Here is a 6000-nt window from a genome sequence, read left to right on the forward strand (position 1 = left end):
ACAACGTTAATGTTCCATTCTTTGTTAGGCCTACATCGCTAAGAAATGTGTATGTGTACATGAATTAAATGCCTTGAAAATTACTAATTAATGCCTTCGAGCTCAATATCTGTGCTTTAGTTCATCTTGTTGATTAACATGTTGAAACAGCTTATCTTGTTTCATATTAGAACGAATTTTCCATTTGATTAAACACTCAATGTCGCTAATGCATTACATTGGAAGCATTGGAAGATATTCTTTCAGTCTATCACAATTGTCATTCATTTGTGCAATGAACCATAACATCCAACACACATAACACAGAATGTGCTTAAAAATTTAATGGGAAGATGATCGCTTTTTCCCCTGTTGAATGATGAAATCCTTAGACAGAAGTAAATTCTAATCGGTACCAATTAGCTGGAAAATGTTAGTACCAGAAGGAAAAGTTTATCTGGGGACCAGCAACGTTGCTACCAAATTAATGTTTATGTTATATTTGTCTCGTTGGACCGTACGAAAGTGTTTATGATTGTACAGTATTCTTTCAGCCAATTAACAACTTTACAAGGATACTAAAAACTACGGAGAGTGTGCGGTTGTCATAGCGACTTTTCTATTGTTAGTTTTCACTATTTTATATGGTCGAACACTTGTTTGTTTAGTATGTCTTATGTACCGGAAGTTGAGATTTACGTTTTATGTTATATTTGTTTTTAATTATCAACTACTTTTGTCGTATGCTTTTCTATTTAGTGAACATCATGATCAGAATGAACATTTTAACCTTTAACAAGAGAGTTCATGGGTCATAGTTCAGTAACTACACGTCTGGCACTTGGTGTAGATTATATTGGTTCAGGTTAAAAGATGTGTTGATTAAGTTATGATGTTTACCTTGTATGGAAAAGGGCGCTTGGTATTCTCAACATTGTTTATGGTGAAATAATTGGTTACATATTTAGACCAATTTATGTCCTGGATTTTTTATTCATCTCTTGGGTAGTTTGGGGTTGTTGGCGCTTTTACAAAGCTGTTTTTTGACCTTTTAAGAACGGGCTTGCTTAATTCACTTCCTCATCTCTTATTTCTTAATAATACGTCATACGGGTTGATAATGCTAAAGTTATTGGCCGCAAGTCGGTGTTTTTTCTCAATGTACTCCGGTTTTCCTCTACAACCAAATGTTAATAGGACGTAAACCACAATCAAACCAGATATCATAAGTTTAAATAAACCTATCTTGTCTTAGATTTCTTAAAATCAACCATCACTCAGATTTGATTCATTGTGAAAAATCCAAACAAATATGGTTTTTTTTAACTGTTTCGGGGTCAATTAAATATGGCCAGGAAACAGTAAAATCAGAATGTACGTTTAAACTGGTAATGATATGGGAATGGTATGGGAAACTTTTAGGTATATAGGTGAATAAGGGTATGCCTAGGGCCCATTTTCGGGTTGTATATGGTGACGACATCGTATTATTTGGCATGGCAAACTCCGATCTGGACAATTCGATTCAGTTTATTTCAAAAGCAGTAGAGCGTATAAGAGATTTACAATGCAATAACGACAATATCTAAGAAAAGTGTGAAACTGTGTCAAACCTTTTATAATATCAGAAATGAAAATGTGCAGTTGATAGCATAAATTAAGAAAGTAATCGTATCAACGTGAAAACGGGAAAGACACCTGGTAAACCCCATCCTTTAGGTGCGTTAAAAGACCATTTGTAGGTTGCATGCTGAATAGAGCGGTCTCGCCCTACTCGCTCGACAGTTCCATTTAGCATGGTACAGTACCTACATTGACCAATAGCCTTATAGCTCTGACCGAGGAGGTCCCTAGAGTACATCCATCTGTTTTATATATTCCATCACAGAAGTGACGTCACAGATGTACAAGAGATATATAATGGCTTGGTAGGTAATATTGATGTATGTAATGCACTGACACTGTTGCTGCAGCGTAAATACAAACTACAGTTTAACAAAATATTATAGCGGGTTTAAATTTTCACGGTTTTGATCAAAAATTAGAAAAATCAATTTACACAGATGATCATTTCTTGATTGAGACATGTGGAGGAACTTTTCGCTGTGATTTAGCACAGAGATGGAATATTCGGCATATAAAATGTCAAATGAATACACTTTTATTACAGAATTTGGAGCAGCAACAAGAGGTCAGTGTATTTTGTTAAACAAATCATCAATGAAACTATCAAATGTTTGATAAAAACATGTTTTTTAAACAGCTTGTATTTTTTCTTGATATAAATGAATCGTTGCAGCCACATCGGCGCTATTTCAGGACGACAATAAGGTTAAGAAGCTTATTGTCGCCGCCCAGTTTTACTCTTGTCATATTATTTTGCGGATCATTTTTCGCGATCACGTTATTGACCAGCAAAATCACGGAAATGTCAACCCCGCTGAAATATTATGTTTACTTTACGGTATGCTATTTCTTTGAAAGCATAAATATATGTCGAACACAAACTTACACCGTTTATTGCTAACATTTCACATTAATATAATATACTTCCAAATGATACATAATTGTACTTCACCAATGTACAACTAGTTAAACATGATATCGCCTATGCTATTTATATATAATGAATGAAGGAGTACACTGTTTCTAGTTGTTGATTCGGCAATATCAATCTCAAAGACGCATCCAATCCGATTATTTAAAAAAATTCTATTAGGAAATCGGCTTTGATGCCACAACAACTAAAGCGGGGCGCTCATGGCCAGTGGGTGTTTAGATAAGTAATTACCACATTTTACACAAATAACAAGATTTGTAAGCTAATATAAAAAAAAATACACATTACACCATTTCAAAGAAATTTTACTTCACCGTTTGTTTTCCCCGCATCAAATGGTTTTCCTTTATCTTTTATAGGTCATGGAGTAAGTAGTTATATGATGGAAGCATTATCAATGAATAAGACTCACTTTGTCGATGGGCTGTTAAACAGAATCAAAACGAATATGATATCAACCCGTGTTGTCTCCCTTTAGCCTTTACATGTACATGTAGTTGTAAGCAAAACGTGCATCAACATTGCGATACATGTGTCCATTTAATGCTTCAAACTTGCCCTACTGTGTTGACCTTAATAATACTTGCTCTGTATGTGTCTTACCACTTTGGTATATTATTTGCATTTGTGTTGACGCTAAGATAAAAAGGAATGACCTTTGGTGTGTACACTTTCATAAATTATTTTGTCCGTTTACACTCTTACCTACTTGGTAAATAATGTACAGTTGTTCTGATATTCTGGCCTTTATACTTACATATATATATATATATATAGATCTTGTGTGTTAACACTGCGTTTTTTTGGCTTTGTATCATAATATTGTTGTATATTTTGCCTTTTTTTCGTGTTAAATCCTTGCTTGTGATGTAAATTGTCTTAGTGTACTGACATGGTATTTATTTCGCCCCTGTGTGTTGACATTGGTATCAATAGTTTTCACTTTTTGGCAGGTTTTTGACATACATTACAGACATCATGTCGAGCTGTACTATACAGTTGTTGTTGAAACATTACCTCTACTTGCGATGGAACCTGACATGGCTTTCCTACAATTTATGGAATCATGAATTATTGTAGAAAATGGATAGAACACAGATTTAGAGTGATCAATACGAGTTACCTCCCATCCGCAACGAACGCGATTTTAACCATGAATCTCATGCCTGTCCGGTTTCTTTTTAGGTTTTATAAGTAGAAACAGTGACATGTCTTTAATTTCGTTTTGGAAATAACTTTGGCAAAGTTTGGCCAGGACACTTCCGTTGAACGATTAGCTCAGTCGGTTACAGCGATAGTAGAACAACCGAAGGTCCAGGGTTCGAATCTCTGTCTAGCATCGCTCAACTTTTTACAGGCAAATCACAGCTTTTGATTATATTTTTTTTTCTTTCATCGTTCAGATTTTTATAATAAGTCCTGCAAAATCACAGTTTTTGATTATATTGTTTTTTCTTTCATCGTTAAGATTTTTATAATAAGTCCCGCAAAATATGTTTTTTATTTTAACTTGATTTATCAAAGGTATAATCATGCCAGAAAGCACAGTTACGAGTTTCCTCCAGTTGTACGATCACCACTGAATACATTGTCAACGGTATAAAAGGTAGTTCTGCGTTGCAACAAACAGCTGAATGCGTAATAGTATTGCAATGAACGCTATCCAAGGACGTTGGAATACAGGCTGTGTTTTCAAACATATTTGTTGTAATAAAAAAATTAATATCCGATTACCTCCAAAACAACATTTCACATTTCAAGTTGACGTTTTTACCTTTTCATTTGTTTGATGTCATTTCCTTTAACTTGTTTTATTTCCAATTTATTGGCCCTTATTGACTCTTTTGTGTTGATGGGCCGTTGGGAATCCAAATAGGTAATAATAAATGTTGGCAATATCACAGACAAAAAGCTAGCCCAACCTTATAACAGTTAATATATTAACCATTCATCGTTTATCGAAAGGACAAGGAGAATAAGACCAGGTGTGCCGGAAGGGTCAACGTCTTTTCCTTAATTGATGATACCTGCGAGGTCAAATCCTAGTAATGTCACGTCCGCACATCGAGAACTCAGATAGTACCAACACAACCATTAGGCACTCTAAAACCATTAGGCACTCTAAAACCATCACGCACTCTAAAACCATTAGACCCTCTAAAACCATAAGGCACTCTAAAACCATTAGGCACTCTAAAACCATAAGGCACTCTAAAACCATTAGACACTCTAAAACAATAAGGCACTCTAAAACCATTAGGCACTCTAAAACCATAAGGCACTCTAAAACCATTAGACCCTCTAAAACCATAAGGCACTCTAAAACCATTAGACACTCTAAAATCATAAGACCCTCTAAAACCATTAGACACTCTAAAACCATATGGCACTCTAAAACCATTAGGCACTCTAAAACCATTAGACCCTCTAAAACCATAAGGCACTCTAAAATCATTAGACACTCTAAAACCAGTAGGCACTCTAAAACCATTAGACACTCTAAAACCATTAGGCACTCCAATGAGTATGATTGAAATATCGACGTTCAAACCACATAACTATATAGCATATTTCCCGCGATATCCTAGAAGCGATCAAAAATGTTGTGCATAGCCTTTATCAACCTGTATCAGTTTATCCGACAGCTTCGACATTACTGAGACATGTAAACACTCTGCGTTTGGGAAGCGGAAATGTTACTATCAAGAAAGGAAAAGTTCATGATAGGGGAGTCGAAATCGTCCAACTTATCGAACAGCTTAGAAGAAGGATATCCCGTTGGTCATTTTGCAAGTAGAAATCTAAGAAAGCGGCTGAAGTAAAAGAGTATGTAGTCTCTACTTGTTTTCAAGCTTAGAGGGTATAAACGATCGATGTCTTCAATGAATTCATCTTTTTATTTATAAACAGCACATCGTCGACATATCTGAACATGAAATTGGAGACTTAGCTTGGTTTTAATTACAATTCCTTACAAGCTCATTAATTAATTCAGCTTCAAATAAAAACAATATTTTAAAATCGGCCAGAAGAGAGGCACAGTTCGTTCCCATACGACTGCATATTTCTTTCATAAATACAACATTCAAAAGAATGATGATACAAACAATTAACTTCTGCAAAATCAAATCGAATATAATGCACACGTTTATATTACTGTTTTTTAATGAACCGGTTCATTCACTAATGCATCCATCGCCACTAAGCTCTTGATGCAAATAATCTAACATTCCCGAAAGAAAAGTTTTAAGGATGTGACGCAACATTATTTTGATGTTGCCTTAATGTAGCATAAGTAAATAATAACAATCAATAAAAGAAAATATGGCGTATCTTTATTTTAAAATAATATATAAACAGTATTCTATAGAAACACTTTTCTAGCAGGAGGAGCATTATTCTGCGACGTAGTTGGGTGGGTAGTGGAGATTGACTTCTCCGGGACAGGTCGGTGTACGGCA

This window comes from Mizuhopecten yessoensis, unplaced genomic scaffold, assembly GCF_002113885.1.
Source record: "Mizuhopecten yessoensis strain PY_sf001 unplaced genomic scaffold, ASM211388v2 scaffold7283, whole genome shotgun sequence".
NCBI lineage: Eukaryota > Metazoa > Mollusca > Bivalvia > Pectinida > Pectinidae > Mizuhopecten > Mizuhopecten yessoensis.